This window comes from Hakea prostrata, chromosome 8 (genome assembly GCF_041222555.1).
Source record: "Hakea prostrata isolate BN-2017 chromosome 8, UWA_Hpros_2, whole genome shotgun sequence".
Classification (NCBI taxonomy): Eukaryota; Viridiplantae; Streptophyta; class Magnoliopsida; order Proteales; family Proteaceae; genus Hakea; species Hakea prostrata.
The window spans coordinates 6,731,321-6,741,293 of NC_142607.1; the positions used below are offsets into that span (position 1 = coordinate 6,731,321).

The window sequence follows — 9,973 nt, forward strand, 5'->3', positions numbered from 1 at the left end:
TAAATAATATATGAACTACTGTTTTGGGGGGAGCCAAAAGGAAATTTTGAAATCATTGGAATAGTAAAAGTTAAAATAAAAAAATTCTACTTCCTTATATTCCTTGGTCCTGGCCGGGCTCGAACCCGCGACCTTCGGCTCATAAGACCAACGCTCTAACCAACTGAGCTACGGGACCATATGAATGATATAAAATTCTAAGAGAAACCATTCAACAAGGTTAGTTTGAATAAAACTCTAATGTTGAGCCACAGACCAAACTAGAATAAGTTAGACATTAAACCCAAATCATAAAACCACAAAAATAGTAAAACAATGCATATATAATTGTCCTATATTCTAATGAAAAAAATTCACACCATGGTGAAACACACAAACCTGGCAAGCTTTGATCCACCCAAACTGTTCATGCTCAAGAGGCTTTTGAGCAATCAAGAGTTGAACTTGCATGGAATTGAATTGTATAGATTTTAGTTCATTCCATTTTTGAGTCATCATCAAACAAAATTTTCCTTCTATCCAAGATTGAGAAACATCCCAGATTGTTGTTTATGATAAAACTTCAAAAGGAATGAATTTTATTGGGAGATTCGAAAAATCAATAAATAATAGTTTTGGAGATTGTGAATGATAAAGTATCAGGATGGATGAGATGTTGAAGGAGATCAGGGCTGCATTAAGGAAGTGCCCAAGTTTTGACAAAGCATCGGAACTGAGTATGGAATGATGAAAGTAAAAGCTACAAAATTAAGCTTTAAGCTGAAACCATTCAGCAGAGATATATTCTTGAAGCTGGTTAAAACTCTTATCTTCAAACCAGACAAAATTGCAGGAAATAATTTTGCTTCTTTAGTCTTCAAGGGGGGGGGCAATCTCTAGTTTTAAAGAACCACAAAAATCTAAAACTAAGCGGTCTTCGAGAAGCTTAAATTCTATAAGAAAAAGGTGAATCCGGTGTTGAAGGCTTCTCTTCATTTCTCTTGTGTGAATAGATTTTATTGTCTGTATTCATATCTAATTAATTTTGGTGTGCGGTCTCTTCTTGTCATTTTAAATGTAATTGGGATAATTTGTTGCATCGATCTATGTCAATTCCATTCAAAGGTTCAGATGGAGCCTTGCAATATAGGGAATGTGAGAGGTGACATTAGGGTTGCATAAAAAATGGCCGTGTCACGTGTGGATACATGTCTTGTTTGGAATAGAACCAATTTATATCTCATAAGAGGTGTATCAAAGGTTTTAGCTTTTATGTTTTTTGGAACTAAGGTTTGTTCGAGTCAGCTTATTGTGTCTTGATTACTTTGCACGGGTAGTTGTTATATATAATTTGTTTATATAAGGTAAGGTTTCAGCATGGTTCTGAGGGGATTTAGTTTTGGGATTGGTTTCTGCTATCATCATGAGTATTTTTGGGCCAACCCTGGCCCGGTTCTGGGCGATCAGGGGGACTAGGCCCGTTAATCCTCAACTGTAGACCTTGTTGGTGATGACCCACGTGCTCGGCCCAGGTAACCAGATATAATCGGCGCCTGGCATAATCTAAGATCTCCTCGAGTCAGGAGAAGACAAGATCTTTGATGGACCTGACGCGCCAACGGACAGATACGGCGGAGGAGACTTCTGTCTCGCCCATCTGCCAGGATGACTCCATAAGCGGTAAAGGGTCAGGTTTATAAAAGGAGGGAGGGACCTAAGCAGGGTAAGCTCCACACTCTCCAGCCTTCATTATCTTCAGCTTTTTAACCCTTCAAGAGGATGGTCTTCATCATCTCTTGGGGTCTTCTCTCCTTAATGGAGTTTGCTATTTGCTGGCCTGAGCTAACTAGATCGTTGGAGGTTGCTTCCCGTCCTCAGAGGCGGCCCACTTTCACCTTGTTCTGGTCTTAGGAACTGGAGCTGGATCTGGAGCGAACCTTGAAGCCAAGATAACATTTCTTGCACTAATAGATTCAATTGCTGCTGCTGACAATGTGACTGATTTAATATAAAATTGTTTAATTTCTATAAACATTCCATTGTAGTCTAGTTGGTTAGGATACTTGGCTCTCACCCGAGAGACCCGGGTTCAAGTCCCGGCAACGAAAATGCTTGGATCTTTCTTCCGAGCACCGACCCCGGGGGAGACACCTTGCAGGGTCGAACCACGACCTCTCTAACCATGGATCTCTACCACTTTACCAACCCTGTCTTGGCCATGTGTCTTTTATAAAGAAGCAAGACATTTAACATAACTTCTAACCCTTTTACACTCAGGAATGAAAATGGATGACCATTTGAATCCCAACTATTGCCAAATAAGCCAAAACTATCAAACAATTGGAAAATTGCTAATTAAAGTTCAAACCCTAATTAAAGTTCAAACCCTAGACCACAACATGGTATTTGAACAATGAGGAAAAGCTCATTAGCTTTCACGTTTAAAATGCTAATAAAAAATCTAGTTATTTGCAACAATAATTGAGTAGGCAGGGTAGGCAGGTTTCTTTGAAGACAAGAATTAAAAGAATTAGAAAACAAATAGAAATATCAATTGGAGCCTAATTTTAGTCATTAATTAGAAACCATGAACTGTAGCAATTAGGGTTCTCTCAACAGAAGTTAAATATGATTGACCTACTTCTTGATTGAGATAAATTTGATATTTAAGTATATGCAACACAAGGAATGTAAAACCCACGAATCTTCTCCATGATTTTCTTTATTCAGGATCAAGAGGCCTTGATACGGAAGATTCCTACCCGACCGGGTCTGATGTGGATGGGGCTCCACATGCTAGTTAGTCGAGACATATGCCGACCACCCCGACCAAGGCGTAATGTATGCTGGACTAATATAGCAACCGTTCTCAATGGGGAAGGTCAACTCAATCACTGATTGAGTAGGACCAATAACGTGATGGAGGCATAATCTTAGGAGAAACAACACCCTCTATCGGGTAAACTTACCAAGTACATAAAATGTAATACTTATAGTATAAAAAGGGGGACATACCCTTCTAGTAAAGATCCAAGACACTTTGAGCATAATCTTGTGTAGCTTTTACACGAGTTCTCATTCTATTCATTGTCTAACTTAGCCATCGGAGGTGGCTGCCCGGCACACACGAGCCGGCCCGCATCTAACCTTTCTTGCAGGACTCATCGTCCCGAATACGAGAGGAGGCTCAGTCAATCCAGAAGTTTAACTGAGACGCATCAGTTTGGCGCCGTCTGTGGGAACGACAAATCTTCAAGTCATGGCAAGACGAGGAGGAAATAATGGACGTTCTCGAATAGAAAATGCTAGTGAGAATCAGATTCCCGAAGATCAAACACATCAAGACAATGGAGTCCACTCAACCCGAGTGGAACAGGATCCTCTCGAGGGGAACCTGGTCGTTGAAAATCCAAACGGGCAAGGCACATCCCGAGGCCCTCAGGGGTATGCTACGGCAATAGATATGGACGAGCTCCGCAAGGGAATGATCGAGATGCAGGGGGATGTTGCGGGGCTTGGTCCATCAAGTTGGAGTTGAGCAAGGACCAAGGCATAACACTCGGACGGGAAGGCTACTGAGAACCTTCCAAAATGCAAGAAGATCCCGGCCAAGAGGGAGGATCCCGAAAGGAAGACCTGAGTCAGGCGGGAATGGAGTTAGGCAAAATCGCCTTAGAAGAAGGATGGCAGAGATCGAGCGCAAGTTGGAGGATCGAGACCATGATGAAGATCTAGATGTGGTTGATCGGGAACCATTCTCGGATGAAATCATGAACATACCTCTTCCCCAAAATTTCATCATGCCAACTCTCACTCCATTCGAAGGAAAGACAAACTCAAAGGACCACATAAGCTACTTCAAATCGGTGATGACTATCCTTGGATGAGAAGACAAATTACTCTACAGAACGTTCCGGCTTCATTAAAAGGCTCGGCCATTAAGTGGTTTAGCAACCTGCAGCCGGGATCCATCCACAACTTCAGGGAACTTGCCCGGAAGTTCATAGCCCGATTCAAAATGCGGTCGGAAGCAAGAAGACGGACGTAGCGGGCGTAATAGGCCTTAAAGGACAAGGCAAGGAATGAATCCATTCGGGATTTCCTGAAACGTTTCAATGAAGTAACCATTGAGATATGGCGAGATCTCGAGCGAGATATCTTGCCGAGATCTCCCACCATAATCTTGACAACTGAAGGTTATTATGTGCTAGACTCTCACCCTGCTAATATTTCCATGGTTATGCAGCTTGCTGTCACTAGATTGAATGACTTAGATATAGAATATGTTAGGATGATATGGTAAGGGATTTGTCCGCAAACTCCTTTTTACAAATCCTGATTAACGGTCAGTTCTCTTAAATTCATAGCTGCATTTTAGAGGAACCTAAATTGGAAGGTGTAACCAAGAAAAGGGGAAAAAAACCGGAACCGGGGGCCGGGCCCAAGGCCCGGGCCGGCAACGGACCGCTCCCGACAACGAACAACAACGCCCAACGCGGCCCCCCCACGGACCAACCGACACCAACCAGCAACACCCAAAGAGAAACCCAAACACACGCACAAACACAACCACCCCACCACCGGGGCCCATTATGAGGAAAGCCTAACGCGAAGGAAAAGCGCACCCCAAACGAAAAGAGGAGAAACAACGCGGGCAAGGCCCCACGAGAAGGAAGGTGTAGGAAAGGGCCCCCCCTGCCCGGGAGAAACCCATAGCCAAGGTCCCCCCGACCTCCTAGTGCGCACCAAAGCCAGGATCAGCACAACCCAAATTTTCAACCCCTATGTATCTCACCATGCTCAAAGAGCATATTCCAACAATGTGTTAATATTTCTAGGCAAGATTTTTAGGGGAAAAAATTGTAGGCAAGGTTTGCCACTGACAAACTCAGAATAGGGAGCATATGTTTGCAAGAATGTTGGTAGATTATCGCTGAAGAATTTGTGAATCAGATGTATGGCACTAGTTAGTTTTTGAGGTGGATTAACTGATGCTTGTGGAAATGGGCGATTTTTTTTTTTTTTCAACATGATTCATCTCATTAGCAAGACATCATTATCTTTTCTGGGCGAGGAAAGTGTGTAGTTGTTACAAACCAGAGTTAATACTGTACTGACCATTCAGATTGCAGGACCCTTTTAATTTTTATTTCTGTATAATAAAAGTAGAGCAAGGTAATACTCTACTGACCGTTCATTTCATGCCAGTGAGAAAAGGCTAGTTTTAAGGGCTTCTCTGAAGCTACAGTGTTTCCTACTCCATCAGAGTGGCGGTTTTTTAGTTCATTTTTCAAAGAAAAAAATTAACATCTGAGAATGTGTAGTAAATCTGTAGCTTCAGAGACACTACTCCGCAATGTTTGTTGTAAAATTGAAATCCTTTGATTGGTTTCTTTCCTTGTGCTTAAGTGTTTTGTAAACGTGGAATAACTTTGTCATGGCTAGCTTTTTTCCAGAAAAATAGATATTCTTGTTTAGTAGACAGTAAAGGAAAAAATAATGCACTAAATCATAAGATGTTCTCATGTATGCTGTTTCGAGTAAGGGTATATTCCTTGGTCCCGGCGGGGCTCGAACCCGCGACCTTCGGCTCATAAGACCAACGCTCTAACCAACTGAGCTACGGGACCATATGAATGATATAAAATTCTAAGAGAAACCATTCAACAAGGTTAGTTTGATTAAAACTCTAATGTTGAGCCACAGACCAAACTAGAATAAGTTAGACATTAAACCCAAACCATAAAACCACAAAAATAGTAAAACAATGCATCTAATGAAAAAAAAATTCACACCATGATGAGATCTAGTAAACCATGGTGAAACACACAAACCTGACAAGCTTTGATCCACCCAAACTGTTCATGCTCAAGACGCTTTTGAGCAATCAAGAGTTGAACTTGCATGGAATTGAATTGTATATATTTTAGTTCATTCCATTTTTGAGTCATCATCAAAGAAAATTTTCCTTCTATTCAAGATTGAGAAACATCCCAGTTTGTTGTTTATGATAAAACTTCAAAAGGAATGAATTTTATTGGGAGATTCGAACAATCAAGAAATAATGGTTTTGGAGATTGTGAATGATAAAAGTATCAGGAGCGATGAGATGTTGAAGGAGATCAGGGCAGGGCTGCATTAAGGAAGTACCAAGGTTTTGACAAAGCATCGGAACTGAGTATGGAATGATGAAAGTAAAAGCTACAAAATTAAGCTTTAAGCTGATTCGAGTCTGCAGAGATATCTTCCTGAACCTGGTTTGCATGCTTATCTTCAAACCAGAAAAATTGCAGGAAATAATTTTGTTTCTTTAGTCTCCAAGGGGTTGTGCTATCTCTAGTTTTAAAGAACCACCTCAAACTAAGCGGTCTTCGAGAAGCTTAAATTCTATAAGAAAAAGGTGAATCCGGTGTTGAAGGCTTCTCTTCATCCCTCTTGTCTGAATAGATTTTATTTTCTGTATTCATATCTAATTAATTTTGGTATGCGGTCTCTTCTCGTCATTTTAAATGCAATTGGGATAATTTGTTGCATCGATCTATGTCAATTCCATTCAAAGGTGCAGATGAAGCCTTGCAATATGGGGAATGTGAGAGGCGACATTAGGGTTGCATCAAAATGATCGTGTCACATGTGGATATATGTCTTGTTTGGAATAGAACCAATTTATATCTCATAAGAGGTGTATCAAAGGTTTTTAGCTTTTATTTTTTGGAACTAAGGTTTGTTCGAGTCAGCTTATTGTGTCTTCATTACTTTGCACAAGTAGTTGTTATATATAATTTAAATATAAGGTTGGGTTTCAGCATGGTTCTAAGGGGATTTAGTTGGGATCATGGTCCGAAATGTCGCCGGGTGTCGGTGCTCGGTGACACCAGCGATATAGGCGATATTTCGATCGGTTTTTTGAGAAAAACTCAAACAAAATCGATGATGAGATCTGCAGTGGGGGAGAGTCCAAGAGCGTTTAGAGATAGATCTGCAGTGCAGTGGGACTGTGGGAGAGACCGAGAGAGATGAGAGATCAGAGAAAAGAAAGCGGGAGAGAGTCGTGACTCGTGAGAGTGTCCAGAGAGAGATCTGTAGTGGGAGAGACCGAGAGAGACCAAGATAAACCAGTCATCAGAGATCGCAGGGATGAGAGGTCCGTCTGCCATGGTTTCCGGCAGCTTCCATTCTGCAGAGAAAGAGAAAGGAAAGAAATACTAAAATATTTAAATGAGAGAGAATAGTTAATGCGAGAAAGCCATAAAGGAATTTTAAATGAAAGAAAGGAAATAAATAAAAGAGATCCCAGATTCCCAGGTCTATTTTAATAAGGAGAGAGAGTAGTTAATGTGAAAATTTTAAATTTTAAAATCTTTCAATATTTTCAAAATTTATCGCGATATATCGAACTTTTAACTATATATCGCGATATTTTGAAAAATCGGTGTCGCTGGGGGTGTCGTGTCGGCGATATATTGCCGACACGAGGAACCATGGTTGGGATTGGTTTCAATTGCTGCTGCTAACAATGTGACTCGTTTAAAATAAAATTGTTTAAGATTTACAAACATTCCGTTGTAGTCTAGTTGGTTAGGATACTCGGCTCTCACCCGAGAGACCCGGGTTCAAGTCCCGGCAACGGAAATTGTTTTTGGTAATCTTTTGGCCTAGGTTCATTTGGGCCAGCTTGCGCGTACCTTGATTACATCCTTAGGGGGGAGACGCTATTTGCAAAGGTCGTAACCCACGACCTCTCTTCTAAGAAGCATGGATCTCTACCACTTTACCAACCCTGCATTGGCCATATGTAATTTAGAAAGAAACAATTACATCCTCAGGGGGAGACAATTACATCCTGGGGGAAGACGCTGTTTGCAAAGGTCGAAACCCACGACCTCTCTACTAAGAAGCATGGATCTCTAGCTACCACTTTACCAACCTGCATTGGCCATGTGTAATTTATAAAGAAGCAAGACATTTAACATAACTTCTAACCCTTTTACACTCAGGAATGAAAATGGATGACCATTTGATCCCAACTACTGCCAAATAAGCCAAAACTATTAAACAATTGAAAAAATGCTAATTAAAGTTCAAACCCTAGACCACAACGTGGTATTTGAACAATGAGGAAAAGCTCACTAGATTTTCTGTTTAAAATGCTAATAAAAAATCTAGTTATTTGCAACAATAGTTGACTAGGCAGGTTTCTTTGAAGACAAGAATTAAACGAATTAGAAAACAAATAGAAGTATCAATTGGAGCTAATTTTAGTCATTAATTAGAAACCATGAACTGTAGCAATTAGGGTTCTCTCAACAGAAGTTAAATATGATTGACCTACTTCTTGATTGAGATAAATTTGGTATTTAAGTAAATGCAACACAAGGAATGTAAAACCCACGAATCTTCTCCATGATTTTCTTTATTCAGGATCAAGAGGTCTCTTACAGCTGCAAAGGAAATCTTAGAATGTAAAAGGGAAGGAACAGCTGATAGGAAACAATATCTAGAGAGTACCAAAAGCAATCAACTTAACAATAGAAATCAAATGAGAAACGAAGCATAGGTAGCACGTTGCGTTTCAAATTATGAGATAGACTTTTATTTGGTATCAACATTTACAATTAAACAAACTCAAACAAACACAATGTAGATGGTATTATTTTAGATTAAAAAAAAAAACCATGTCTTTTTCTTCCACTACTACTCACTTGTAGTTCAATCGTAAGAAACTAATTCTAGAGAACACATTACGTGTACATATGCACATCCTTCATTACTAGTACTAAAAAAAAAACCTCTTTTAGCTCTCTTGACCTGGAAATTAATTCTCCTCAACCCTTTTTTCAATCAAAATTTCCTTATTTAAGTATTGGGATAATTATTGTTGCCCCCTGTGTCACAACTTAATTGTTACTTTTTCATCTGTATTTTTTTAAATTATTAATTCAACATTAGACTTTACCTTGAATTACTGTTGCCCCCTATTGTTAAACTCCGTTAGTTAGAGTAATGAGGGGGTAGTTTTTATTTACTTACAATTTCCAAAATAACCATAAGGTTTTATTCTACTTATTTATACCTTATATTAAATAACATTATCACCTTAGTAAATTAGGAAAAAATTAACCCTAATTTGGTAGCTCTTTGTATTTTAGCTTTTTTTATTTACTTTTTAATTTGATGTTATTTTTTAGTTTTTGTTACTCACTTTCTAATTTGAATTACTATATAATTTGACATTATCAATTTGAGGAAGCTCTTTTCTTAACGAAAAAATAATAATTTAGGTAGTCTTTTTTTTAATTCAAAATAATAAAAGTACAAGTGCGAATTGGTACTTGATGTGGTTTTTTCTAAATGAGGATAGTATTGTATTTTGACTTATTAATTCTAGAAGGACAAAATAGACATTAAACATTCAACTGTAACGGTCTCTTAACAATGTTAGAACTGAGGGGGGCAACTGTAATTTCATAAAGAGTAGGGACTTTTTAGTAACTAAGGCACTAAGCTATAGTATAGGGGGACAACAGTTTTTATCCCTTAATTATTTCATATTGATGATAGAGAGAACTAGTTTGATTTCAATATCAACCAATTACCTTTATACTTTTAATTAAAAAAAAAACAATAATCTTCTTGATAATGCATATACATGTAACTCTTCCACTTCTTTCTATTGATACGAAAATGGGAGTAGATCTCTTGAGCTATGGTGGGCAAGTAGAAAGATGTACAAATTTATGAGTCCAAAATCCCCTACCCCTAGTACTCCCCCCCCCCCCCCCTAAAATTTTCCTCTCACTGCCCATCTGACATATGTAGGCCCCTTGGTCTATGTCAAATGGGCTGTGAAAGGGTATTGGGATAGGGGATTACTAGGGGTAGAGGATCTAAAATGCAAATTTATGTTTCAAGTAGAGATGTAGAACTTGATTTTTTATTTTGGTAACCGAGAGGTATAGAACCGATCATCAATGACAAATTGTGTATGATTTAT

At 39.1% G+C, this 9,973-nt stretch overlaps 4 non-coding genes across 4 annotated transcripts; 2 read left to right on the forward strand and 2 right to left on the reverse strand.

Moving 5' to 3' along the window:
* Positions 1-104: 104 nt before the first annotated feature.
* On the reverse strand, positions 105-178 carry TRNAI-UAU (transfer RNA isoleucine (anticodon UAU)). The gene has a single exon. It is a non-coding gene; the product is annotated as a tRNA-Ile (tRNA).
* Positions 179-2,014: 1,836 nt separating this feature from the next.
* TRNAE-CUC (transfer RNA glutamic acid (anticodon CUC)) lies at positions 2,015-2,087 on the forward strand. The gene has a single exon. It is a non-coding gene; the product is annotated as a tRNA-Glu (tRNA).
* Positions 2,088-5,535: 3,448 nt separating this feature from the next.
* Positions 5,536-5,609, reverse strand: TRNAI-UAU (transfer RNA isoleucine (anticodon UAU)). Its single transcript has one exon. It is a non-coding gene; the product is annotated as a tRNA-Ile (tRNA).
* A 1,929-nt stretch (positions 5,610-7,538) lies between these two features.
* Positions 7,539-7,611, forward strand: TRNAE-CUC (transfer RNA glutamic acid (anticodon CUC)). The gene has a single exon. It is a non-coding gene; the product is annotated as a tRNA-Glu (tRNA).
* Positions 7,612-9,973: the final 2,362 nt, after the last annotated feature.